The sequence below is a fragment of the Phyllobates terribilis genome, unplaced genomic scaffold (assembly GCF_046119375.1).
Source record: "Phyllobates terribilis strain yellow unplaced genomic scaffold, ASM4611937v1 Scaffold_123__1_contigs__length_5148117, whole genome shotgun sequence".
NCBI lineage: Eukaryota > Metazoa > Chordata > Amphibia > Anura > Dendrobatidae > Phyllobates > Phyllobates terribilis.
In genome coordinates this window covers 1,543,676-1,570,753 of record NW_027362883.1, presented here as the reverse complement: position 1 = coordinate 1,570,753, position 27,078 = coordinate 1,543,676, and the positions used below count along the sequence as shown (strand labels likewise).

The 27,078-nt window shown below is 43.2% G+C and overlaps 16 non-coding genes and 1 pseudogene across 16 annotated transcripts; all 17 read right to left on the bottom strand.

Moving 5' to 3' along the window:
• Positions 1 to 409: 409 nt before the first annotated feature.
• On the bottom strand, positions 410 to 600 carry LOC141201840 (U2 spliceosomal RNA). Its single transcript, XR_012273134.1, has one exon. It is a non-coding gene; the product is annotated as a U2 spliceosomal RNA (small nuclear RNA).
• Positions 601 to 1,714: 1,114 nt separating this feature from the next.
• Positions 1,715 to 1,905, bottom strand: LOC141202404 (U2 spliceosomal RNA). Its single transcript, XR_012273678.1, has one exon. It is a non-coding gene; the product is annotated as a U2 spliceosomal RNA (small nuclear RNA).
• A 1,115-nt stretch (positions 1,906 to 3,020) lies between these two features.
• Positions 3,021 to 3,211, bottom strand: LOC141202337 (U2 spliceosomal RNA). The gene has a single exon (XR_012273613.1). It is a non-coding gene; the product is annotated as a U2 spliceosomal RNA (small nuclear RNA).
• Positions 3,212 to 4,326: 1,115 nt separating this feature from the next.
• LOC141201839 (U2 spliceosomal RNA) lies at positions 4,327 to 4,517 on the bottom strand. Its single transcript, XR_012273133.1, has one exon. It is a non-coding gene; the product is annotated as a U2 spliceosomal RNA (small nuclear RNA).
• A 1,115-nt stretch (positions 4,518 to 5,632) lies between these two features.
• LOC141201838 (U2 spliceosomal RNA) lies at positions 5,633 to 5,823 on the bottom strand. The gene has a single exon (XR_012273132.1). It is a non-coding gene; the product is annotated as a U2 spliceosomal RNA (small nuclear RNA).
• Positions 5,824 to 6,938: 1,115 nt separating this feature from the next.
• LOC141201836 (U2 spliceosomal RNA) lies at positions 6,939 to 7,129 on the bottom strand. Its single transcript, XR_012273130.1, has one exon. It is a non-coding gene; the product is annotated as a U2 spliceosomal RNA (small nuclear RNA).
• Positions 7,130 to 8,244: 1,115 nt separating this feature from the next.
• On the bottom strand, positions 8,245 to 8,435 carry LOC141201835 (U2 spliceosomal RNA). Its single transcript, XR_012273129.1, has one exon. It is a non-coding gene; the product is annotated as a U2 spliceosomal RNA (small nuclear RNA).
• Positions 8,436 to 9,550: 1,115 nt separating this feature from the next.
• On the bottom strand, positions 9,551 to 9,741 carry LOC141202180 (U2 spliceosomal RNA). Its single transcript, XR_012273462.1, has one exon. It is a non-coding gene; the product is annotated as a U2 spliceosomal RNA (small nuclear RNA).
• Positions 9,742 to 10,856: 1,115 nt separating this feature from the next.
• Positions 10,857 to 11,047, bottom strand: LOC141201834 (U2 spliceosomal RNA). Its single transcript, XR_012273128.1, has one exon. It is a non-coding gene; the product is annotated as a U2 spliceosomal RNA (small nuclear RNA).
• Positions 11,048 to 12,161: 1,114 nt separating this feature from the next.
• On the bottom strand, positions 12,162 to 12,352 carry LOC141201833 (U2 spliceosomal RNA). The gene has a single exon (XR_012273127.1). It is a non-coding gene; the product is annotated as a U2 spliceosomal RNA (small nuclear RNA).
• A 1,115-nt stretch (positions 12,353 to 13,467) lies between these two features.
• Positions 13,468 to 13,658, bottom strand: LOC141201832 (U2 spliceosomal RNA). Its single transcript, XR_012273126.1, has one exon. It is a non-coding gene; the product is annotated as a U2 spliceosomal RNA (small nuclear RNA).
• A 1,118-nt stretch (positions 13,659 to 14,776) lies between these two features.
• LOC141201830 (U2 spliceosomal RNA) lies at positions 14,777 to 14,967 on the bottom strand. The gene has a single exon (XR_012273124.1). It is a non-coding gene; the product is annotated as a U2 spliceosomal RNA (small nuclear RNA).
• Positions 14,968 to 16,085: 1,118 nt separating this feature from the next.
• On the bottom strand, positions 16,086 to 16,289 carry LOC141202563 (U2 spliceosomal RNA; annotated as a pseudogene).
• A 6,376-nt stretch (positions 16,290 to 22,665) lies between these two features.
• Positions 22,666 to 22,856, bottom strand: LOC141201829 (U2 spliceosomal RNA). Its single transcript, XR_012273123.1, has one exon. It is a non-coding gene; the product is annotated as a U2 spliceosomal RNA (small nuclear RNA).
• Positions 22,857 to 23,971: 1,115 nt separating this feature from the next.
• Positions 23,972 to 24,162, bottom strand: LOC141201828 (U2 spliceosomal RNA). The gene has a single exon (XR_012273122.1). It is a non-coding gene; the product is annotated as a U2 spliceosomal RNA (small nuclear RNA).
• A 1,115-nt stretch (positions 24,163 to 25,277) lies between these two features.
• Positions 25,278 to 25,468, bottom strand: LOC141201827 (U2 spliceosomal RNA). Its single transcript, XR_012273121.1, has one exon. It is a non-coding gene; the product is annotated as a U2 spliceosomal RNA (small nuclear RNA).
• Positions 25,469 to 26,583: 1,115 nt separating this feature from the next.
• On the bottom strand, positions 26,584 to 26,774 carry LOC141201825 (U2 spliceosomal RNA). The gene has a single exon (XR_012273120.1). It is a non-coding gene; the product is annotated as a U2 spliceosomal RNA (small nuclear RNA).
• Positions 26,775 to 27,078: the final 304 nt, after the last annotated feature.

The window sequence follows — 27,078 nt, the reverse complement described above, 5'->3', positions numbered from 1 at the left end:
GGTGAGTTTAAAAGGCTGCTGTTGATAACAAGGGCATTTGCTAAATAGATGGTGTGTGTGCAACAATATACTGAAAGGTCAATTATATTGTGCAGCTTATCTCACCACCTGTAGTTATTTAGGTGAAAGCTCCAAAATGCTTGCCTAATATGTCTGTTTATCCAAAAGGAAGTAAAAAGGGAGAGCTAGAAAGATAGCATTGCATCACATTACATGGCAATGCAATGCACAGTTGCTGAAGTTGAACCAAAATGAGCTTGTAATCTGGCTTCTGCAACTTTGAACATGAAAAATCCAATGAGGAGAAGAAAAGCAAAGCCAAAGAGTCCATCCCAAAATCCGACAAACAAGCAAAATGAACAAAAAACATTGAATTCAATTCTTTCTGATTTTAGAAACTGCATTAAAGAAGGGGTGCACCGGTCCTGGAGATACTGCAATACCAGGTCAATGCGTGGAGTGGACAGAGCAAGCTCTTTTTCCATCTCCCTGTTCTAAAAATCCATTTAATATATGGTCCCCAGATAGGGGACGTATCAGATATTAAACTGATAAGAACAGATACTACACTTGATCTTAGCCAAAAGGCCGAGAAGCGATAACCAGAATTGGTTTCAAACTACGGAGCCACCCAAGGATCCTGAAAAGTCCATTTGTGGAGATGAGCTCCTGGACTCCCGTTAAGAAGACATGTTGTCAACCTCTAGATCCCTTACATGCCTGCACTTTTCGGCTTGCTGCTGCTGCAATCCACGCGTATTAGATCTGCATAACTCCACCTCTTTAAACACAGCACCTTCACCCCTGCTGTTCCCACCCGCCTCAACACCGTTGGAAGGGAGGAGAACCAATTAAGGCGGGGGGTGGGGTGGAACGAGCAGCTGTCTACCCTTAGCAGGAGGGCTCCTGATTACATACCTCTCCTGCTGCTGCTGCTGCTGGCTGTCCAGCAGCAGACTGAAGGTGGCTGCTGCTGTGCACAGGTATATAAAGGCTCAGAGCCTATTATGACACGCGCAGCCAGCGTTCCATTGCCACATTCCATCTACTGCAGGCAGGATACCTGGCTGGCTGAATGTCGCTGAGAAGCTCACAGAGACCGCCATAAGCAACAGTTTAACAGAATACCACAGACTAATCAACCAAACTTTTTGGGTTGGGTTCTCTTTTATAGTCTGCAGGCATTAAATGAAAGAAGTCAGTGTTCCAGCAGAAGGAGACAACGTTTCAGAAAAGGCATTGTAGCAAACCAAAAAAGAAATTTTAAGCGCAGCAGAGTAACCAGCGCACATACCTGTTAGCTCAGGTGAGTTTAAAAGGCTGCTGTTGATAACAAGGGCATTTGCTAAATAGATGGTGTGTGTGCAACAATATACTGAAAGGTCAATTATATTGTGCAGCTTATCTCACCACCTGTAGTTATTTAGGTGAAAGCTCCAAAATGCTTGCCTAATATGTCTGTTTATCCAAAAGGAAGTAAAAAGGGAGAGCTAGAAAGATAGCATTGCATCACATTACATGGCAATGCAATGCACAGTTGCTGAAGTTGAACCAAAATGAGCTTGTAATCTGGCTTCTGCAACTTTGAACATGAAAAATCCAATGAGGAGAAGAAAAGCAAAGCCAAAGAGTCCATCCCAAAATCCGACAAACAAGCAAAATGAACAAAAAACATTGAATTCAATTCTTTCTGATTTTAGAAACTGCATTAAAGAAGGGGTGCACCGGTGCTGGAGATACTGCAATACCAGGTCAATGCGTGGAGTGGACAGAGCAAGCTCTTTTTCCATCTCCCTGTTCTAAAAATCCATTTAATATATGGTCCCCAGATAGGGGACGTATCAGATATTAAACTGATAAGAACAGATACTACACTTGATCTTAGCCAAAAGGCCGAGAAGCGATAACCAGAATTGGTTTCAAACTACGGAGCCACCCAAGGATCCTGAAAAGTCCATTTGTGGAGATGAGCTCCTGGACTCCCGTTAAGAAGACATGTTGTCAACCTCTATATCCCTTACATGCCTGCACTTTTCGGCTTGCTGCTGCTGCAATCCACGCGTTTTAGATCTGCATAACTCCACCTCTTTAAACACAGCACCTTCACCCCCTGCTGTTCCCACCCGCCTCAACACCGTTGGAAGGGAGGAGAACCAATTAAGGCGGGGGGTGGGGTGGAACGAGCAGCTGTCTACCCTTAGCAGGAGGGCTCCTGATTACATACCTCTCCTGCTGCTGCTGCTGCTGGCTGTCCAGCAGCAGACTGAAGGTGGCTGCTGCTGTGCACAGGTATATAAAGGCTCAGAGCCTATTATGACACGCGCAGCCAGCGTTCCATTGCCACATTCCATCTACTGCAGGCAGGATACCTGGCTGGCTGAATGTCGCTGAGAAGCTCACAGAGACCGCCATAAGCAACAGTTTAACAGAATGCCACAGACTAATCAACCAAACTTTTTGGGTTGGGTTCTCTTTTATAGTCTGCAGGCATTAAATGAAAGAAGTCAGTGTTCCAGCAGAAGGAGACAACGTTTCAGAAAAGGCATTGTAGCAAACCAAAAAAGAAATTTTAAGCGCAGCAGAGTAACCAGCGCACATACCTGTTAGCTCAGGTGAGTTTAAAAGGCTGCTGTTGATAACAAGGGCATTTGCTAAATAGATGGTGTGTGTGCAACAATATACTGAAAGGTCAATTATATTGTGCAGCTTATCTCACCACCTGTAGTTATTTAGGTGAAAGCTCCAAAATGCTTGCCTAATATGTCTGTTTATCCAAAAGAAAGTAAAAAGGGAGAGCTAGAAAGATAGCATTGCATCACATTACATGGCAATGCAATGCACAGTTGCTGAAGTTGAACCAAAATGAGCTTGTAATCTGGCTTCCGCAACTTTGAACATGAAAAATCCAATGAGGAGAAGAAAAGCAAAGCCAAAGAGTCCATCCCAAAATCCGACAAACAAGCAAAATGAACAAAAAACATTGAATTCAATTCTTTCTGATTTTAGAAACTGCATTAAAGAAGGGGTGCACCGGTCCTGGAGATACTGCAATACCAGGTCAATGCGTGGAGTGGACAGAGCAAGCTCTTTTTCCATCTCCCTGTTCTAAAAATCCATTTAATATATGGTCCCCAGATAGGGGACGTATCAGATATTAAACTGATAAGAACAGATAATACACTTGATCTTAGCCAAAAGGCCGAGAAGCGATAACCAGAATTGGTTTCAAACTACGGAGCCACCCAAGGATCCTGAAAAGTCCATTTGTGGAGATGAGCTCCTGGACTCCCGTTAAGAAGACATGTTGTCAACCTCTAGATCCCTTACATGCCTGCAATTTTCGGCTTGCTGCTGCTGCAATCCACGCGTTTTAGATCTGCATAACTCCACCTCTTTAAACACAGCACCTTCACCCCCTGCTGTTCCCACCCGCCTCAACACCGTTGGAAGGGAGGAGAACCAATTAAGGCGGGGGGTGGGGTGGAACGAGCAGCTGTCTACCCTTAGCAGGAGGGCTCCTGATTACATACCTCTCCTGCTGCTGCTGCTGCTGGCTGTCCAGCAGCAGACTGAAGGTGGCTGCTGCTGTGCACAGGTATATAAAGGCTCAGAGCCTATTATGACACGCGCAGCCAGCGTTCCATTGCCACATTCCATCTACTGCAGGCAGGATACCTGGCTGGCTGAATGTCGCTGAGAAGCTCACAGAGACCGCCGTAAGCAACAGTTTAACAGAATGCCACAGACTAATCAACCAAACTTTTTGGGTTGGGTTCTCTTTTATAGTCTGCAGGCATTAAATGAAAGAAGTCAGTGTTCCAGCAGAAGGAGACAACGTTTCAGAAAAGGCATTGTAGCAAACCAAAAAAGAAATTTTAAGCGCAGCAGAGTAACCAGCGCACATACCTGTTAGCTCAGGTGAGTTTAAAAGGCTGCTGTTGATAACAAGGGCATTTGCTAAATAGATGGTGTGTGTGCAACAATATACTGAAAGGTCAATTATATTGTGCAGCTTATCTCACCACCTGTAGTTATTTAGGTGAAAGCTCCAAAATGCTTGCCTAATATGTCTGTTTATCCAAAAGGAAGTAAAAAGGGAGAGCTAGAAAGATAGCATTGCATCACATTACATGGCAATGCAATGCACAGTTGCTGAAGTTGAACCAAAATGAGCTTGTAATCTGGCTTCTGCAACTTTGAACATGAAAAATCCAATGAGGAGAAGAAAAGCAAAGCCAAAGAGTCCATCCCAAAATCCGACAAACAAGCAAAATGAACAAAAAACATTGAATTCAATTCTTTCTGATTTTAGAAACTGCATTAAAGAAGGGGTGCACCGGTCCTGGAGATACTGCAATACCAGGTCAATGCGTGGAGTGGACAGAGCAAGCTCTTTTTCCATCTCCCTGTTCTAAAAATCCATTTAATATATGGTCCCCAGATAGGGGACGTATCAGATATTAAACTGATAAGAACAGATACTACACTTGATCTTAGCCAAAAGGCCGAGAAGCGATAACCAGAATTGGTTTCAAACTACGGAGCCACCCAAGGATCCTGAAAAGTCCATTTGTGGAGATGAGCTCCTGGACTCCCGTTAAGAAGACATGTTGTCAACCTCTAGATCCCTTACATGCCTGCACTTTTCGGCTTGCTGCTGCTGCAATCCACGCGTTTTAGATCTGCATAACTCCACCTCTTTAAACACAGCACCTTCACCCCCTGCTGTTCCCACCCGCCTCAACACCGTTGGAAGGGAGGAGAACCAATTAAGGCGGGGGGTGGGGTGGAACGAGCAGCTGTCTACCCTTAGCAGGAGGGCTCCTGATTACATACCTCTCCTGCTGCTGCTGCTGCTGGCTGTCCAGCAGCAGACTGAAGGTGGCTGCTGCTGTGCACAGGTATATAAAGGCTCAGAGCCTATTATGACACGCGCAGCCAGCGTTCCATTGCCACATTCCATCTACTGCAGGCAGGATACCTGGCTGGCTGAATGTCGCTGAGAAGCTCACAGAGACCGCCATAAGCAACAGTTTAACAGAATGCCACAGACTAATCAACCAAACTTTTTGGGTTGGGTTCTCTTTTATAGTCTGCAGGCATTAAATGAAAGAAGTCAGTGTTCCAGCAGAAGGAGACAACGTTTCAGAAAAGGCATTGTAGCAAACCAAAAAAGAAATTTTAAGCGCAGCAGAGTAACCAGCGCACATACCTGTTAGCTCAGGTGAGTTTAAAAGACTGCTGTTGATAACAAGGGCATTTGCTAAATAGATGGTGTGTGTGCAACAATATACTGAAAGGTCAATTATATTGTGCAGCTTATCTCACCACCTGTAGTTATTTAGGTGAAAGCTCCAAAATGCTTGCCTAATATGTCTGTTTATCCAAAAGGAAGTAAAAAGGGAGAGCTAGAAAGATAGCATTGCATCACATTACATGGCAATGCAATGCACAGTTGCTGAAGTTGAACCAAAATGAGCTTGTAATCTGGCTTCTGCAACTTTGAACATGAAAAATCCAATGAGGAGAAGAAAAGCAAAGCCAAAGAGTCCATCCCAAAATCCGACAAACAAGCAAAATGAACAAAAAACATTGAATTCAATTCTTTCTGATTTTAGAAACTGCATTAAAGAAGGGGTGCACCGGTCCTGGAGATACTGCAATACCAGGTCAATGCGTGGAGTGGACAGAGCAAGCTCTTTTTCCATCTCCCTGTTCTAAAAATCCATTTAATATATGGTCCCCAGATAGGGGACGTATCAGATATTAAACTGATAAGAACAGATACTACACTTGATCTTAGCCAAAAGGCCGAGAAGCGATAACCAGAATTGGTTTCAAACTACGGAGCCACCCAAGGATCCTGAAAAGTCCATTTGTGGAGATGAGCTCCTGGACTCCCGTTAAGAAGACATGTTGTCAACCTCTAGATCCCTTACATGCCTGCACTTTTCGGCTTGCTGCTGCTGCAATCCACGCGTTTTAGATCTGCATAACTCCACCTCTTTAAACACAGCACCTTCACCCCCTGCTGTTCCCACCCGCCTCAACACCGTTGGAAGGGAGGAGAACCAATTAAGGCGGGGGTTGGGGTGGAACGAGCAGCTGTCTACCCTAAGCAGGAGGGCTCCTGATTACATACCTCTCCTGCTGCTGCTGCTGCTGGCTGTCCAGCAGCAGACTGAAGGTGGCTGCTGCTGTGCACAGGTATATAAAGGCTCAGAGCCTATTATGACACGCGCAGCCAGCGTTCCATTGCCACATTCCATCTACTGCAGGCAGGATACCTGGCTGGCTGAATGTCGCTGAGAAGCTCACAGAGACCGCCATAAGCAACAGTTTAACAGAATGCCACAGACTAATCAACCAAACTTTTTGGGTTGGGTTCTCTTTTATAGTCTGCAGGCATTAAATGAAAGAAGTCAGTGTTCCAGCAGAAGGAGACAACGTTTCAGAAAAGGCATTGTAGCAAACCAAAAAAGAAATTTTAAGCGCAGCAGAGTAACCAGCGCACATACCTGTTAGCTCAGGTGAGTTTAAAAGGCTGCTGTTGATAACAAGGGCATTTGCTAAATAGATGGTGTGTGTGCAACAATATACTGAAAGGTCAATTATATTGTGCAGCTTATCTCACCACCTGTAGTTATTTAGGTGAAAGCTCCAAAATGCTTGCCTAATATGTCTGTTTATCCAAAAGGAAGTAAAAAGGGAGAGCTAGAAAGATAGCATTGCATCACATTACATGGCAATGCAATGCACAGTTGCTGAAGTTGAACCAAAATGAGCTTGTAATCTGGCTTCTGCAACTTTGAACATGAAAAATCCAATGAGGAGAAGAAAAGCAAAGCCAAAGAGTCCATCCCAAAATCCGACAAACAAGCAAAATGAACAAAAAACATTGAATTCAATTCTTTCTGATTTTAGAAACTGCATTAAAGAAGGGGTGCACCGGTCCTGGAGATACTGCAATACCAGGTCAATGCGTGGAGTGGACAGAGCAAGCTCTTTTTCCATCTCCCTGTTCTAAAAATCCATTTAATATATGGTCCCCAGATAGGGGACGTATCAGATATTAAACTGATAAGAACAGATACTACACTTGATCTTAGCCAAAAGGCCGAGAAGCGATAACCAGAATTGGTTTCAAACTACGGAGCCACCCAAGGATCCTGAAAAGTCCATTTGTGGAGATGAGCTCCTGGACTCCCGTTAAGAAGACATGTTGTCAACCTCTAGATCCCTTACATGCCTGCACTTTTCGGCTTGCTGCTGCTGCAATCCACGCGTTTTAGATCTGCATAACTCCACCTCTTTAAACACAGCACCTTCACCCCCTGCTGTTCCCACCCGCCTCAACACCGTTGGAAGGGAGGAGAACCAATTAAGGCGGGGGGTGGGGTGGAACGAGCAGCTGTCTACCCTTAGCAGGAGGGCTCCTGATTACATACCTCTCCTGCTGCTGCTGCTGCTGGCTGTCCAGCAGCAGACTGAAGGTGGCTGCTGCTGTGCACAGGTATATAAAGGCTCAGAGCCTATTATGACACGCGCAGCCAGCGTTCCATTGCCACATTCCATCTACTGCAGGCAGGATACCTGGCTGGCTGAATGTCGCTGAGAAGCTCACAGAGACCGCCATAAGCAACAGTTTAACAGAATGCCACAGACTAATCAACCAAACTTTTTGGGTTGGGTTCTCTTTTATAGTCTGCAGGCATTAAATGAAAGAAGTCAGTGTTCCAGCAGAAGGAGACAACGTTTCAGAAAAGGCATTGTAGCAAACCAAAAAAGAAATTTTAAGCGCAGCAGAGTAACCAGCGCACATACCTGTTAGCTCAGGTGAGTTTAAAAGACTGCTGTTGATAACAAGGGCATTTGCTAAATAGATGGTGTGTGTGCAACAATATACTGAAAGGTCAATTATATTGTGCAGCTTATCTCACCACCTGTAGTTATTTAGGTGAAAGCTCCAAAATGCTTGCCTAATATGTCTGTTTATCCAAAAGGAAGTAAAAAGGGAGAGCTAGAAAGATAGCATTGCATCACATTACATGGCAATGCAATGCACAGTTGCTGAAGTTGAACCAAAATGAGCTTGTAATCTGGCTTCTGCAACTTTGAACATGAAAAATCCAATGAGGAGAAGAAAAGCAAAGCCAAAGAGTCCATCCCAAAATCCGACAAACAAGCAAAATGAACAAAAAACATTGAATTCAATTCTTTCTGATTTTAGAAACTGCATTAAAGAAGGGGTGCACCGGTCCTGGAGATACTGCAATACCAGGTCAATGCGTGGAGTGGACAGAGCAAGCTCTTTTTCCATCTCCCTGTTCTAAAAATCCATTTAATATATGGTCCCCAGATAGGGGACGTATCAGATATTAAACTGATAAGAACAGATACTACACTTGATCTTAGCCAAAAGGCCGAGAAGCGATAACCAGAATTGGTTTCAAACTACGGAGCCACCCAAGGATCCTGAAAAGTCCATTTGTGGAGATGAGCTCCTGGACTCCCGTTAAGAAGACATGTTGTCAACCTCTAGATCCCTTACATGCCTGCACTTTTCGGCTTGCTGCTGCTGCAATCCACGCGTTTTAGATCTGCATAACTCCACCTCTTTAAACACAGCACCTTCACCCCCTGCTGTTCCCACCCGCCTCAACACCGTTGGAAGGGAGGAGAACCAATTAAGGCGGGGGTTGGGGTGGAACGAGCAGCTGTCTACCCTAAGCAGGAGGGCTCCTGATTACATACCTCTCCTGCTGCTGCTGCTGCTGGCTGTCCAGCAGCAGACTGAAGGTGGCTGCTGCTGTGCACAGGTATATAAAGGCTCAGAGCCTATTATGACACGCGCAGCCAGCGTTCCATTGCCACATTCCATCTACTGCAGGCAGGATACCTGGCTGGCTGAATGTCGCTGAGAAGCTCACAGAGACCGCCATAAGCAACAGTTTAACAGAATGCCACAGACTAATCAACCAAACTTTTTGGGTTGGGTTCTCTTTTATAGTCTGCAGGCATTAAATGAAAGAAGTCAGTGTTCCAGCAGAAGGAGACAACGTTTCAGAAAAGGCATTGTAGCAAACCAAAAAAGAAATTTTAAGCGCAGCAGAGTAACCAGCGCACATACCTGTTAGCTCAGGTGAGTTTAAAAGGCTGCTGTTGATAACAAGGGCATTTGCTAAATAGATGGTGTGTGTGCAACAATATACTGAAAGGTCAATTATATTGTGCAGCTTATCTCACCACCTGTAGTTATTTAGGTGAAAGCTCCAAAATGCTTGCCTAATATGTCTGTTTATCCAAAAGGAAGTAAAAAGGGAGAGCTAGAAAGATAGCATTGCATCACATTACATGGCAATGCAATGCACAGTTGCTGAAGTTGAACCAAAATGAGCTTGTAATCTGGCTTCTGCAACTTTGAACATGAAAAATCCAATGAGGAGAAGAAAAGCAAAGCCAAAGAGTCCATCCCAAAATCCGACAAACAAGCAAAATGAACAAAAAACATTGAATTCAATTCTTTCTGATTTTAGAAACTGCATTAAAGAATGGGTGCACCGGTCCTGGAGATACTGCAATACCAGGTCAATGCGTGGAGTGGACAGAGCAAGCTCTTTTTCCATCTCCCTGTTCTAAAAATCCATTTAATATATGGTCCCCAGATAGGGGACGTATCAGATATTAAACTGATAAGAACAGATACTACACTTGATCTTAGCCAAAAGGCCGAGAAGCGATAACCAGAATTGGTTTCAAACTACGGAGCCACCCAAGGATCCTGAAAAGTCCATTTGTGGAGATGAGCTCCTGGACTCCCGTTAAGAAGACATGTTGTCAAACTCTAGATCCCTTACATGCCTGCACTTTTCGGCTTGCTGCTGCTGCAATCCACGCGTTTTAGATCTGCATAACTCCACCTCTTTAAACACAGCACCTTCACCCCCTGCTGTTCCCACCCGCCTCAACACCGTTGGAAGGGAGGAGAACCAATTAAGGCGGGGGGTGGGGTGGAACGAGCAGCTGTCTACCCTTAGCTGGAGGGCTCCTGATTACATACCTCTCCTGCTGCTGCTGCTGCTGGCTGTCCAGCAGCAGACTGAAGGTGGCTGCTGCTGTGCACAGGTATATAAAGGCTCAGAGCCTATTATGACACGCGCAGCCAGCGTTCCATTGCCACATTCCATCTACTGCAGGCAGGATACCTGGCTGGCTGAATGTCGCTGAGAAGCTCACAGAGACCGCCATAAGCAACAGTTTAACAGAATGCCACAGACTAATCAACCAAACTTTTTGGGTTGGGTTCTCTTTTATAGTCTGCAGGCATTAAATGAAAGAAGTCAGTGTTCCAGCAGAAGGAGACAACGTTTCAGAAAAGGCATTGTAGCAAACCAAAAAAGAAATTTTAAGCGCAGCAGAGTAACCAGCGCACATACCTGTTAGCTCAGGTGAGTTTAAAAGGCTGCTGTTGATAACAAGGGCATTTGCTAAATACATGGTGTGTGTGCAACAATATACTGAAAGGTCAATTATATTGTGCAGCTTATCTCACCACCTGTAGTTATTTAGGTGAAAGCTCCAAAATGCTTGCCTAATATGTCTGTTTATCCAAAAGGAAGTAAAAAGGGAGAGCTAGAAAGATAGCATTGCATCACATTACATGGCAATGCAATGCACAGTTGCTGAAGTTGAACCAAAATGAGCTTGTAATCTGGCTTCTGCAACTTTGAACATGAAAAATCCAATGAGGAGAAGAAAAGCAAAGCCAAAGAGTCCATCCCAAAATCCGACAAACAAGCAAAATGAACAAAAAACATTGAATTCAATTCTTTCTGATTTTAGAAACTGCATTAAAGAAGGGGTGCACCGGTCCTGGAGATACTGCAATACCAGGTCAATGCGTGGAGTGGACAGAGCAAGCTCTTTTTCCATCTCCCTGTTCTAAAAATCCATTTAATATATGGTCCCCAGATAGGGGACGTATCAGATATTAAACTGATAAGAACAGATACTACACTTGATCTTAGCCAAAAGGCCGAGAAGCGATAACCAGAATTGGTTTCAAACTACGGAGCCACCCAAGGATCCTGAAAAGTCCATTTGTGGAGATGAGCTCCTGGACTCCCGTTAAGAAGACATGTTGTCAACCTCTAGATCCCTTACATGCCTGCACTTTTCGGCTTGCTGCTGCTGCAATCCACGCGTTTTAGATCTGCATAACTCCACCTCTTTAAACACAGCACCTTCACCCCCTGCTGTTCCCACCCGCCTCAACACCGTTGGAAGGGAGGAGAACCAATTAAGGCGGGGGGTGGGGTGGAACGAGCAGCTGTCTACCCTTAGCAGGAGGGCTCCTGATTACATACCTCTCCTGCTGCTGCTGCTGCTGGCTGTCCAGCAGCAGACTGAAGGTGGCTGCTGCTGTGCACAGGTATTAAAGGCTCAGAGCCTATTATGACACGCGCAGCCAGCGTTCCATTGCCACATTCCATCTACTGCAGGCAGGATACCTGGCTGGCTGAATGTCGCTGAGAAGCTCACAGAGACCGCCATAAGCAACAGTTTAACAGAATGCCACAGACTAATCAACCAAACTTTTTGGGTTGGGTTCTCTTTTATAGTCTGCAGGCATTAAATGAAAGAAGTCAGTGTTCCAGCAGAAGGAGACAACGTTTCAGAAAAGGCATTGTAGCAAACCAAAAAAGAAATTTTAAGCGCAGCAGAGTAACCAGCGCACATACCTGTTAGCTCAGGTGAGTTTAAAAGGCTGCTGTTGATAACAAGGGCATTTGCTAAATAGATGGTGTGTGTGCAACAATATACTGAAAGGTCAATTATATTGTGCAGCTTATCTCACCACCTGTAGTTATTTAGGTGAAAGCTCCAAAATGCTTGCCTAATATGTCTGTTTATCCAAAAGGAAGTAAAAAGGGAGAGCTAGAAAGATAGCATTGCATCACATTACATGGCAATGCAATGCACAGTTGCTGAAGTTGAACCAAAATGAGCTTGTAATCTGGCTTCTGCAACTTTGAACATGAAAAATCCAATGAGGAGAAGAAAAGCAAAGCCAAAGAGTCCATCCCAAAATCCGACAAACAAGCAAAATGAACAAAAAACATTGAATTCAATTCTTTCTGATTTTAGAAACTGCATTAAAGAAGGGGTGCACCGGTCCTGGAGATACTGCAATACCAGGTCAATGCGTGGAGTGGACAGAGCAAGCTCTTTTTCCATCTCCCTGTTCTAAAAATCCATTTAATATATGGTCCCCAGATAGGGGACGTATCAGATATTAAACTGATAAGAACAGATACTACACTTGATCTTAGCCAAAAGGCCGAGAAGCGATAACCAGAATTGGTTTCAAACTACGGAGCCACCCAAGGATCCTGAAAAGTCCATTTGTGGAGATGAGCTCCTGGACTCCCGTTAAGAAGACATGTTGTCAACCTCTAGATCCCTTACATGCCTGCACTTTTCGGCTTGCTGCTGCTGCAATCCACGCGTTTTAGATCTGCATAACTCCACCTCTTTAAACACAGCACCTTCACCCCCTGTTGTTCCCACCCGCCTCAACACCGTTGGAAGGGAGGAGAACCAATTAAGGCGGGGGGTGGGGTGGAACGAGCAGCTGTCTACCCTTAGCAGGAGGGCTCCTGATTACATACCTCTCCTGCTGCTGCTGCTGCTGGCTGTCCAGCAGCAGACTGAAGGTGGCTGCTGCTGTGCACAGGTATATAAAGGCTCAGAGCCTATTATGACACGCGCAGCCAGCGTTCCATTGCCACATTCCATCTACTGCAGGCAGGATACCTGGCTGGCTGAATGTCGCTGAGAAGCTCACAGAGACCGCCATAAGCAACAGTTTAACAGAATGCCACAGACTAATCAACCAAACTTTTTGGGTTGGGTTCTCTTTTATAGTCTGCAGGCATTAAATGAAAGAAGTCAGTGTTCCAGCAGAAGGAGACAACGTTTCAGAAAAGGCATTGTAGCAAACCAAAAAAGAAATTTTAAGCGCAGCAGAGTAACCAGCGCACATACCTGTTAGCTCAGGTGAGTTTAAAAGGCTGCTGTTGATAACAAGGGCATTTGCTAAATAGATGGTGTGTGTGCAACAATATACTGAAAGGTCAATTATATTGTGCAGCTTATCTCACCACCTGTAGTTATTTAGGTGAAAGCTCCAAAATGCTTGCCTAATATGTCTGTTTATCCAAAAGGAAGTAAAAAGGGAGAGCTAGAAAGATAGCATTGCATCACATTACATGGCAATGCAATGCACAGTTGCTGAAGTTGAACCAAAATGAGCTTGTAATCTGGCTTCTGCAACTTTGAACATGAAAAATCCAATGAGGAGAAGAAAAGCAAAGCCAAAGAGTCCATCCCAAAATCCGACAAACAAGCAAAATGAACAAAAAACATTGAATTCAATTCTTTCTGATTTTAGAAACTGCATTAAAGAAGGGGTGCACCGGTCCTGGAGATACTGCAATACCAGGTCAATGCGTGGAGTGGACAGAGCAAGCTCTTTTTCCATCTCCCTGTTCTAAAAATCCATTTAATATATGGTCCCCAGATAGGGGACGTATCAGATATTAAACTGATAAGAACAGATACTACACTTGATCTTAGCCAAAAGGCCGAGAAGCGATAACCAGAATTGGTTTCAAACTACGGAGCCACCCAAGGATCCTGAAAAGTCCATTTGTGGAGATGAGCTCCTGGACTCCCGTTAAGAAGACATGTTGTCAACCTCTAGATCCCTTACATGCCTGCACTTTTCGGCTTGCTGCTGCTGCAATCCACGCATTTTAGATCTGCATAACTCCACCTCTTTAAACACAGCACCTTCACCCCCTGCTGTTCCCACCCGCCTCAACACCGTTGGAAGGGAGGAGAACCAATTAAGGCGGGGGGTGGGGTGGAACGAGCAGCTGTCTACCCTTAGCAGGAGGGCTCCTGATTACATACCTCTCCTGCTGCTGCTGCTGCTGCTGGCTGTCCAGCAGCAGACTGAAGGTGGCTGCTGCTGTGCACAGGTATATAAAGGCTCAGAGCCTATTATGACACGCGCAGCCAGCGTTCCATTGCCACATTCCATCTACTGCAGGCAGGATACCTGGCTGGCTGAATGTCGCTGAGAAGCTCACAGAGACCGCCATAAGCAACAGTTTAACAGAATGCCACAGACTAATCAACCAAACTTTTTGGGTTGGGTTCTCTTTTATAGTCTGCAGGCATTAAATGAAAGAAGTCAGTGTTCCAGCAGAAGGAGACAACGTTTCAGAAAAGGCATTGTAGCAAACCAAAAAAGAAATTTTAAGCGCAGCAGAGTAACCAGCGCACATACCTGTTAGCTCAGGTGAGTTTAAAAGGCTGCTGTTGATAACAAGGGCATTTGCTAAATAGATGGTGTGTGTGCAACAATATACTGAAAGGTCAATTATATTGTGCAGCTTATCTCACCACCTGTAGTTATTTAGGTGAAAGCTCCAAAATGCTTGCCTAATATGTCTGTTTATCCAAAAGGAAGTAAAAAGGGAGAGCTAGAAAGATAGCATTGCATCACATTACATGGCAATGCAATGCACAGTTGCTGAAGTTGAACCAAAATGAGCTTGTAATCTGGCTTCTGCAACTTTGAACATGAAAAATCCAATGAGGAGAAGAAAAGCAAAGCCAAAGAGTCCATCCCAAAATCCGACAAACAAGCAAAATGAACAAAAAACATTGAATTCAATTCTTTCTGATTTTAGAAACTGCATTAAAGAAGGGGTGCACCGGTCCTGGAGATACTGCAATACCAGGTCAATGCGTGGAGTGGACAGAGCAAGCTCTTTTTCCATCTCCCTGTTCTAAAAATCCATTTAATATATGGTCCCCAGATAGGGGACGTATCAGATATTAAACTGATAAGAACAGATACTACACTTGATCTTAGCCAAAAGGCCGAGAAGCGATAACCAGAATTGGTTTCAAACTACGGAGCCACCCAAGGATCCTGAAAAGTCCATTTGTGGAGATGAGCTCCTGGACTCCCGTTAAGAAGACATGTTGTCAACCTCTAGATCCCTTACATGCCTGCACTTTTCGGCTTGCTGCTGCTGCAATCCACGCATTTTAGATCTGCATAACTCCACCTCTTTAAACACAGCACCTTCACCCCCTGCTGTTCCCACCCGCCTCAACACCGTTGGAAGGGAGGAGAACCAATTAAGGCGGGGGGTGGGGTGGAACGAGCAGCTGTCTACCCTTAGCAGGAGGGCTCCTGATTACATACCTCTCCTGCTGCTGCTGCTGCTGCTGGCTGTCCAGCAGCAGACTGAAGGTGGCTGCTGCTGTGCACAGGTATATAAAGGCTCAGAGCCTATTATGACACGCGCAGCCAGCGTTCCATTGCCACATTCCATCTACTGCAGGCAGGATACCTGGCTGGCTGAATGTCGCTGAGAAGCTCACAGAGACCGCCATAAGCAACAGTTTAACAGAATGCCACAGACTAATCAACCAAACTTTTTGGGTTGGGTTCTCTTTTATAGTCTGCAGGCATTAAATGAAAGAAGTCAGTGTTCCAGCAGAAGGAGACAACGTTTCAGAAAAGGCATTGTAGCAAACCAAAAAAGAAATTTTAAGCGCAGCAGAGTAACCAGCGCACATACCTGTTAGCTCAGGTGAGTTTAAAAGGCTGCTGTTGATAACAAGGGCATTTGCTAAATAGATGGTGTGTGTGCAACAATATACTGAAAGGTCAATTATATTGTGCAGCTTATCTCACCACCTGTAGTTATTTAGGTGAAAGCTCCAAAATGCTTGCCTAATATGTCTGTTTATCCAAAAGGAAGTAAAAAGGGAGAGCTAGAAAGATAGCATTGCATCACATTACATGGCAATGCAATGCACAGTTGCTGAAGTTGAACCAAAATGAGCTTGTAATCTGGCTTCTGCAACTTTGAACATGAAAAATCCAATGAGGAGAAGAAAAGCAAAGCCAAAGAGTCCATCCCAAAATCCGACAAACAAGCAAAATGAACAAAAAACATTGAATTCAATTCTTTCTGATTTTAGAAACTGCATTAAAGAAGGGGTGCACCGGTCCTGGAGATACTGTAATACCAGGTCAATGCGTGGAGTGGACAGAGCAAGCTCTTTTTCCATCTCCCTGTTCTAAAAATCCATTTAATATATGGTCCCCAGATAGGGGACGTATCAGATATTAAACTGATAAGAACAGATTTTTTTTTTTTTACACTCAGATTACAAAGTCTTACATCTTTAAAAGCAAAAACCAAGACTCAAATCCATCATCGTGTGTTTTTTTTTTTTTTTTATATATATATATATATATATATATATATATACATATATATTTCCTTCTTTCCTTTTTCTTAACTTTCTTTTTAACTTTTTTTTTTTTCCTGTAATTAATATTTGTATTTTTCCAGAAAAAGATTTTCAATGACAACAAAGGCTACACAGTAAGTATATTCCATTCATTTTGCTTCCACAATACATCTGCTTTTCTTATGCCCAAAACCATTTTGTCCTTCCAAAAATACATAAATAAATAACTTAGACACAACTTAATACACTGTTCAACAGACACTTCATTATGTTTAAAAATCAAAATGTTTCTCACCTTCCAAATTGCCATCTTTACACATGTTATTATCACCCACACCACCTTAAAATCTTCTTCCTTTACACCCATCCCATAGAACACCCTGTTAAAATCTAAAAAATTAACATTACTCACAGCTTTAATCAGATTGCACATTTTCCTCCAGACTTTTTGTGCAAACTCGCAATTCCAGAATACGTGCATAGGAGTCTCACTACCTCCACAACTCTGTCTTGGACATTTTTCAAAACGAACAAGACCACGTCTATGCTGAAATTCTCGTGTCGGTAAGCAATCCTTTATTATACACCATAACAAATCTTTATGTTCATTTGATAAGAACACATAGTTTACATTCAGCCAAATCCTGTCCACTATCTTTGGCATAAAGTGCTCCACTGGACTAGTGTTTAACCTTCCTTCCAAGACTTGTAATATCTTTTTATGACACCTCAGTACCTTAAGATCAAAACCTTTTAGATCATAATCTCTCAAAATCTTTTCCAGCACAACATAGTTACTTGGGGGTAAAAATCTATAAGGTCTATTCAATCTCATGTCCACCCACTTATATTTTCTTATATAGAAACCCAAATTATAAATAGAAAAGGCTTTAAGCTTCGATTCTGACCCTAATAAAATATTTATGCAGTTTGCCATATACTTTGCATATAAAAAGGCTTTGATATCAGGATAACCTTTACCACCTTTCTTTTTTGGCTTATACAATTCTTCGCGCTTAACCCTTTCCATTTTTGATCTCCATAAAAAATTAAAACATACTTTAATAATTTTTTTCATCGCATTGACAGGTGGAATAAAAATGGTTGCAACATATAAAATCATTGGGAGTAAAACCTGCTTGATAATTAAAATCTTCCCTTCCAACGTTAGCTCTCTCAGATTCCAAAAAGACACCTTTTTCCTAACCCTCTCCAACAGTGATTCCCAATTTTTTACATTTCCACACTCTTCCGAAAAATAGATGCCTAAAATCTTTGCTTCAAAGACTCTCAATAATTTACAATCGGATTCTAAGATAAAACCGCCCATCGTTAAAACACCAGATTTCTCCAAATTGATCTTAAAACCTGATGCCGCCCCAAACCATTCAACCGTTCTTAAAACCCTATTCATACTTCTTAAATCTTTTACAAAAACAGTCACATCATCCATAAAAGCCACCACTTTAACCTGCTCTCCCCAACTCCCAGGAATAAAAAAACCATTAATCACTTTGTCTTTCCTAAAAGCAGTTAAAAGAGGCTCAATCGCACAGATAAAAAGAATAGGGGATAAGGGGCATCCCTGTTTCACCCCACAATTAATCTTTACACTTCCAGATAAAAACCCATTTACAGATACTTTACTAAAACATGCTTGATACAAGGATTTAATACGTTTACTAAAATCATCCGGGCAACCCATTCTCCTTAAAACATCGAATAAAAAATCATGGGCGACTCTATCATAAGCCTTTTCAAAATCCAGAGTAATTAACGCCATCTTCTGTCTTCTATCGGAAACATCCCATATTATGTCTCTAATTAAAATCAACGAGTCACTGATCTTCCGCGTTGGAACTGCACACGTTTGGTCTATATCTATCACCGAACTCACCACTTTCTTTAATCTATTTGCCAACAGCTTCGCATAAACTTTATAATCTGTATTTAAAAGAGTAATCGGTCTCCAGTTTTTTAGCAATTCTCTATCACCTCTTTTGTATAATAAAACAATTACCCCCTCCAACCATGACTCCGGGACACGACATAAAGACTCAACTTTTAAAAACATTTCATAAAATTCATTCCCCACAATATCCCATAATATTTTATAAAACTCAATGGGTAACCCATCCGACCCTGGTGTCTTACCGTTTTGCAATGTATTAACTGTATTAAAAACTTCTTCTTTTGAAATACCCTCTGATAATAATAATTTATTTTCCTTAGTAAAACATTTATCCAACCCTCCTAAAAAATGCTCCTTCAAAGACCTATCTGTATTTTTTGCTGAAAACAGGTTATCATAAAATTCTTTCACTTTCATCTTTTTCCCCTCCAAACTCCTTTCCCCCTCTAAAACCCCCATAAAGGCCTTTTTCTCACAGATTTTTTTAAAAAAGAATTTAGTACATTTCTCGTCTTCCTCCAACACCTTCACACGAGAATTAAAGATAATTTCTTTTCCTTTTTCTCTCAGACATTTTTGAATTTTTTCCTTCGTCACCATAATTTCCTCCTCCACATTAACTCCATTATTCCTAAACTGATACAGACACTGTAGATTTGCATTAAGGTTATTGTATGACTGTCGCTTATCCGCAGCTTTCCTCTTGCCTACTTCCATAAAGAATAATTTAACTTCCTTTTTCATGTAGTCCCACCATTTAAAAGTAGAGTCAAAACATTTCTTTTCTAATTTCAGTTTCTCAAAGAAAAATTTAAAATCCTCCCTTACCTCCTTATGCTGTAACAATGATACATTCAGTTTCCAATGAGACGGCCTTTTTCCCTCATCCGCCTCTACCATCAGTGTACATTCAATTATTCTATGATCAGAAAAAGGTGCTTTATGCGTTTTAAAATTAGAACAAGTAAAATCCTTGGATATAAACAAATAATCTATTCTCGAGGAACAACCTCTTCCTTCCCAAGTAATTTCATACTCCTTCTTCTGCCCGTCCAACCACCAAGCATCTTTTAGGTTAAAAGAAGATAAAATACCCTTGAGACAAGAAACCGAACCATCTTTTACATTATTTAGTTGACAATTAAAATCTCCCCCTAAAATTACTGGAACTACACCTGGGATAAAAAGCTGCAAAATTTCAAACAAATGTAACCTTAAAACTTTTTCTGTATTGGCATAAATATTAAAACATCTATATTTCTTCCCATTCCTTTCTACATCCACTCTTAGAATCCTACCGGGGTATATTTCTTCGTAGTTGGTAATCTCCCATTCCCTGGAACATATAAAACCAACCCCATCACTTCTGAATTCATTCCCGCCTGAAAAACATAAATTACCCTTCCATATACCCCGTAAAAAATCATAATTTAACTTCTTTGACAAATTACATTCTTGAAGAAATACAAAATCAAAATTTTCATTATTAAAATAGTCATAAATCACAGTTCTTTTATATAAGTCATTGAAACCCTGAACATTCAGGGAAGCCGCCCTGATCATCTTTTAGTGACTGGCACCGGGCTATCTCCCCCGCCCTCATCGGATTGCAAAGCACTTTCATCGATACTCAGCCCTTCCGACTCTGATGTACTGGAAATGTCAAAATCCTTTTCACAAGCAAATACTTTTACTACACATGGCCCTACACCACGCTCTTTATCATCTACACTTCTTTTCAAAATTTTTGATGAATCCATCCTTTCCTGACCACAGGGTATACTCTGAGATAAAAACCCCCTAGGGGAAGGCCCTATTACAGGCAGGCTTTGACTTTTCTCTACCACCACCTTTCCCCCTGCGCCTCCCTTTTTTACTTCACCCCCTTGTTCTTTTATATTACTCTCTTTGCTTGGTGGAGGGACTCTCTGCATTAATTGTCCCACACCCACCAGCACAGACTTCAATTCTTCAATCCTCCGTTCTTCATTCTTCTTTTCTTCTTTCTTCTTTTCTTCTTTCTTCTGCTCTTCCTTCTCCCGACCTTCTTTCTTCTGCTCTTCTCTGTTCTTATCTTCTTCTAACTCCTTCTCCTTCTTCCTTTCTTCCATCTTTCTTTTCTCATCCTCCTCCGACCTCCTCCCTCTCTCTTCTTTCTTTCTCTTCTCTTCTTCCGGTGTTTTCTTCTTCTTTACTTTTCTCACCTCCTCCATTTCCTGCTCATCAGTTCTCTTTTCACTTGCTTCCTCACCATCCTCGGCTTCATTCTGCCGATGTTCTGATGAAGTATCCATCTCCTCCTCGCCTCCTTTCTTCTTATTTGGACATGCATCCTCCTGATGAGCTGAACCGGGACACCTACAACACTTTTTGCACACAATATCCAAATGTCCATATTTACGGCACCCATAACAATAATTAGGCATACCCGAAAAAAACAGATATCCACGGCTACGATTAACATAGACATTTGGTGGTGGTCTAAGTACCCCACCTTCTTCTTCTGGGTCCTTCTTGAAGGCTACCAGAAAAACCCTTTTTCCGTTCCACACTCCGAACCTAGTTTCCCCACGTTTTCTTGGGATAACTTTCTCACAATATGCACTTAGATAGTTTATTACTTCACTATCAGTAACAAATGGACTGAACAAATGTATTGTTAGCAGTTTCATGGAGAACTGAAAGGAGGGAATCACTCTCACTCCAACAAAAAGCTCGTTCTCCCTATTAACTTCATAGAGAGTATAGGCTCTTTCACACTGAGAGTTTCCCATTAAAGTTAAATCATATATCCCTCTCGAAAAAAAGGATTGAAAACAAAAAAGTTCCTCCTTTTCAATCTTCAGAAATTTACAAATCTCTCTGAAGATAAACTCGGAATCCTTTTCCTGCCGATAACCAGGAGCCACCAACAAACGGAGTGTATCCTTCAAAGGATAATCCTCTGAAAAATAGTCATTGGAATTGTTCTCCCGATTTTCCCTCCTACCTCCAAATGGCCTCTTCGATTCCATATTCTTTTCCTCCTTCTTTTTCCACAGATGATCAGGAAAAAAAACGACACAGCAGATCGCAGCTCCACCCGGATTTCAATCCTCTTCGTCCTACCGACCTCCACACCACGAAAAAGAACCGTCCTCCAGGAAGAAAAGGCAAATCTAGACTTTGCTCCACACCCAATAGCAGCAGCTGGACCAAGATCCAGAAGGCCGAGTGCAAAGATCCACCTAGATCACCTTAGCCAAATGACGCAACCCACTACAGATCGCAGCCAAAAGGCCGAGAAGCGATAACCAGAATTGGTTTCAAACTACGGAGCCACCCAAGGATCCTGAAAAGTCCATTTGTGGAGATGAGCTCCTGGACTCCCGTTAAGAAGACATGTTGTCAACCTCTAGATCCCTTACATGCCTGCACTTTTCAGCTTGCTGCTGCTGCAATCCACGCGTTTTAGATCTGCATAACTCCACCTCTTTAAACACAGCACCTTCACCCCCTGCTGTTCCCACCCGCCTCAACACCGTTGGAAGGGAGGAGAACCAATTAAGGCGGGGGGTGGGGTGGAACGAGCAGCTGTCTACCCTTAGCAGGAGGGCTCCTGATTACATACCTCTCCTGCTGCTGCTGCTGCTGGCTGTCCAGCAGCAGACTGAAGGTGGCTGCTGCTGTGCACAGGTATATAAAGGCTCAGAGCCTATTATGACACGCGCAGCCAGCGTTCCATTGCCACATTCCATCTACTGCAGGCAGGATACCTGGCTGGCTGAATGTCGCTGAGAAGCTCACAGAGACCGCCATAAGCAACAGTTTAACAGAATGCCACAGACTAATCAACCAAACTTTTTGGGTTGGGTTCTCTTTTATAGTCTGCAGGCATTAAATGAAAGAAGTCAGTGTTCCAGCAGAAGGAGACAACGTTTCAGAAAAGGCATTGTAGCAAACCAAAAAAGAAATTTTAAGCGCAGCAGAGTAACCAGCGCACATACCTGTTAGCTCAGGTGAGTTTAAAAGGCTGCTGTTGATAACAAGGGCATTTGCTAAATAGATGGTGTGTGTGCAACAATATACTGAAAGGTCAATTATATTGTGCAGCTTATCTCACCACCTGTAGTTATTTAGGTGAAAGCTCCAAAATGCTTGCCTAATATGTCTGTTTATCCAAAAGGAAGTAAAAAGGGAGAGCTAGAAAGATAGCATTGCATCACATTACATGGCAATGCAATGCACAGTTGCTGAAGTTGAACCAAAATGAGCTTGTAATCTGGCTTCTGCAACTTTGAACATGAAAAATCCAATGAGGAGAAGAAAAGCAAAGCCAAAGAGTCCATCCCAAAATCCGACAAACAAGCAAAATGAACAAAAAACATTGAATTCAATTCTTCCTGATTTTAGAAACTGCATTAAAGAAGGGGTGCACCGGTCCTGGAGATACTGCAATACCAGGTCAATGCGTGGAGTGGACAGAGCAAGCTCTTTTTCCATCTCCCTGTTCTAAAAATCCATTTAATATATGGTCCCCAGATAGGGGACGTATCAGATATTAAACTGATAAGAACAGATACTACACTTGATCTTAGCCAAAAGGCCGAGAAGCGATAACCAGAATTGGTTTCAAACTACGGAGCCACCCAAGGATCCTGAAAAGTCCATTTGTGGAGATGAGCTCCTGGACTCCCGTTAAGAAGACATGTTGTCAACCTCTAGATCCCTTACATGCCTGCACTTTTCGGCTTGCTGCTGCTGCAATCCACGCGTTTTAGATCTGCATAACTCCACCTCTTTAAACACAGCACCTTCACACCCTGCTGTTCCCACCCGCCTCAACACCGTTGGAAGGGAGGAGAACCAATTAAGGCGGGGGGTGGGGTGGAACGAGCAGCTGTCTACCCTTAGCAGGAGGGCTCCTGATTACATACCTCTCCTGCTGCTGCAGCTGCTGGCTGTCCAGCAGCAGACTGAAGGTGGCTGCTGCTGTGCACAGGTATATAAAGGCTCAGAGCCTATTATGACACGCGCAGCCAGCGTTCCATTGCCACATTCCATCTACTGCAGGCAGGATACCTGGCTGGCTGAATGTCGCTGAGAAGCTCACAGAGACCGCCATAAGCAACAGTTTAACAGAATGCCACAGACTAATCAACCAAACTTTTTGGGTTGGGTTCTCTTTTATAGTCTGCAGGCATTAAATGAAAGAAGTCAGTGTTCCAGCAGAAGGAGACAACGTTTCAGAAAAGGCATTGTAGCAAACCAAAAAAGAAATTTTAAGCGCAGCAGAGTAACCAGCGCACATACCTGTTAGCTCAGGTGAGTTTAAAAGGCTGCTGTTGATAACAAGGGCATTTGCTAAATAGATGGTGTGTGTGCAACAATATACTGAAAGGTCAATTATATTGTGCAGCTTATCTCACCACCTGTAGTTATTTAGGTGAAAGCTCCAAAATGCTTGCCTAATATGTCTGTTTATCCAAAAGGAAGTAAAAAGGGAGAGCTAGAAAGATAGCATTGCATCACATTACATGGCAATGCAATGCACAGTTGCTGAAGTTGAACCAAAATGAGCTTGTAATCTGGCTTCTGCAACTTTGAACATGAAAAATCCAATGAGGAGAAGAAAAGCAAAGCCAAAGAGTCCATCCCAAAATCCGACAAACAAGCAAAATGAACAAAAAACATTGAATTCAATTCTTTCTGATTTTAGAAACTGCATTAAAGAAGGGGTGCACCGGTCCTGGAGATACTGCAATACCAGGTCAATGCGTGGAGTGGACAGAGCAAGCTCTTTTTCCATCTCCCTGTTCTAAAAATCCATTTAATATATGGTCCCCAGATAGGGGACGTATCAGATATTAAACTGATAAGAACAGATACTACACTTGATCTTAGCCAAAAGGCCGAGAAGCGATAACCAGAATTGGTTTCAAACTACGGAGCCACCCAAGGATCCTGAAAAGTCCATTTGTGGAGATGAGCTCCTGGACTCCCGTTAAGAAGACATGTTGTCAACCTCTAGATCCCTTACATGCCTGCACTTTTCGGCTTGCTGCTGCTGCAATCCACGCGTTTTAGATCTGCATAACTCCACCTCTTTAAACACAGCACCTTCACCCCCTGCTGTTCCCACCCGCCTCAACACCGTTGGAAGGGAGGAGAACCAATTAAGGCGGGGGGTGGGGTGGAACGAGCAGCTGTCTACCCTTAGCAGGAGGGCTCCTGATTACATACCTCTCCTGCTGCTGCTGCTGCTGGCTGTCCAGCAGCAGACTGAAGGTGGCTGCTGCTGTGCACAGGTATATAAAGGCTCAGAGCCTATTATGACACGCGCAGCCAGCGTTCCATTGCCACATTCCATCTACTGCAGGCAGGATACCTGGCTGGCTGAATGTCGCTGAGAAGCTCACAGAGACCGCCATAAGCAACAGTTTAACAGAATGCCACAGACTAATCAACCAAACTTTTTGGGTTGGGTTCTCTTTTATAGTCTGCAGGCATTAAATGAAAGAAGTCAGTGTTCCAGCAGAAGGAGACAACGTTTCAGAAAAGGCATTGTAGCAAACCAAAAAAGAAATTTTAAGCGCAGCAGAGTAACCAGCGCACATACCTGTTAGCTCAGGTGAGTTTAAAAGGCTGCTGTTGATAACAAGGGCATTTTCTAAATAGATGGTGTGTGTGCAACAATATACTGAAAGGTCAATTATATTGTGCAGCTTATCTCACCACCTGTAGTTATTTAGGTGAAAGCTCCAAAATGCTTGCCTAATATGTCTGTTTATCCAAAAGGAAGTAAAAAGGGAGAGCTAGAAAGATAGCATTGCATCACATTACATGGCAATGCAATGCACAGTTGCTGAAGTTGAACCAAAATGAGCTTGTAATCTGGCTTCTGCAACTTTGAACATGAAAAATCCAATGAGGAGAAGAAAAGCAAAGCCAAAGAGTCCATCCCAAAATCCGACAAACAAGCAAAATGAACAAAAAACATTGAATTCAATTCTTTCTGATTTTAGAAACTGCATTAAAGAAGGGGTGCACCGGTCCTGGAGATACTGCAATACCAGGTCAATGCGTGGAGTGGACAGAGCAAGCTCTTTTTCCATCTCCCTGTTCTAAAAATCCATTTAATATATGGTCCCCAGATAGGGGACGTATCAGATATTAAACTGATAAGAACAGATACTACACTTGATCTTAGCCAAAAGGCCGAGAAGCGATAACCAGAATTGGTTTCAAACTACGGAGCCACCCAAGGATCCTGAAAAGTCCATTTGTGGAGATGAGCTCCTGGACTCCCGTTAAGAAGACATGTTGTCAACCTCTAGATCCCTTACATGCCTGCACTTTTCGGCTTGCTGCTGCTGCAATCCACGCGTTTTAGATCTGCATAACTCCACCTCTTTAAACACAGCACCTTCACCCCCTGCTGTTCCCACCCGCCTCAACACCGTTGGAAGGGAGGAGAACCAATTAAGGCGGGGGGTGGGGTGGAACGAGCAGCTGTCTACCCTTAGCAGGAGGGCTCCTGATTACATACCTCTCCTGCTGCTGCTGCTGCTGGCTCTCCAGCAGCAGACTGAAGGTGGCTGCTGCTGTGCACAGGTATATAAAGGCTCAGAGCCTATTATGACACGCGCAGCCAGCGTTCCATTGCCACATTCCATCTACTGCAGGCAGGATACCTGGCTGGCTGAATGTCGCTGAGAAGCTCACAGAGACCGCCATAAGCAACAGTTTAACAGAATGCCACAGACTAATCAACCAAACTTTTTGGGTTGGGTTCTCTTTTATAGTCTGCAGGCATTAAATGAAAGAAGTCAGTGTTCCAGCAGAAGGAGACAACGTTTCAGAAAAGGCATTGTAGCAAACCAAAAAAGAAATTTTAAGCGCAGCAGAGTAACCAGCGCACATACCTGTTAGCTCAGGTGAGTTTAAAAGGCTGCTGTTGATAACAAGGGCATTTGCTAAATAGATGGTGTGTGTGCAACAATATACTGAAAGGTCAATTATATTGTGCAGCTTATCTCACCACCTGTAGTTATTTAGGTGAAAGCTCCAAAATGCTTGCCTAATATGTCTGTTTATCCAAAAGGAAGTAAAAAGGGAGAGCTAGAAAGATAGCATTGCATCACATTACATGGCAATGCAATGCACAGTTGCTGAAGTTGAACCAAAATGAGCTTGTAATCTGGCTTCTGCAACTTTGAACATGAAAAATCCAATGAGGAGAAGAAAAGCAAAGCCAAAGAGTCCATCCCAAAATCCGACAAACAAGCAAAATGAACAAAAAACATTGAATTCAATTCTTTCTGATTTTAGAAACTGCATTAAAGAAGGGGTGCACCGGTCCTGGAGATACTGCAATACCAGGTCAATGCGTGGAGTGGACAGAGCAAGCTCTTTTTCCATCTCCCTGTTCTAAAAATCCATTTAATATATGGTCCCCAGATAGGGGACGTATCAGATATTAAACTGATAAGAACAGATACTACACTTGATCTTAGCCAAAAGGCCGAGAAGCGATAACCAGAATTGGTTTCAAACTACGGAGCCACCCAAGGATCCTGAAAAGTCCATTTGTGGAGATGAGCTCCTGGACTCCCGTTAAGAAGACATGTTGTCAACCTCTAGATCCCTTACATGCCTGCACTTTTCGGCTTGCTGCTGCTGCAATCCACGCGTTTTAGATCTGCATAACTCCACCTCTTTAAACACAGCACCTTCACCCCCTGCTGTTCCCACCCGCCTCAACACCGTTGGAAGGGAGGAGAACCAATTAAGGCGGGGGGTGGGGTGGAACGAGCAGCTGTCTACCCTTAGCAGGAGGG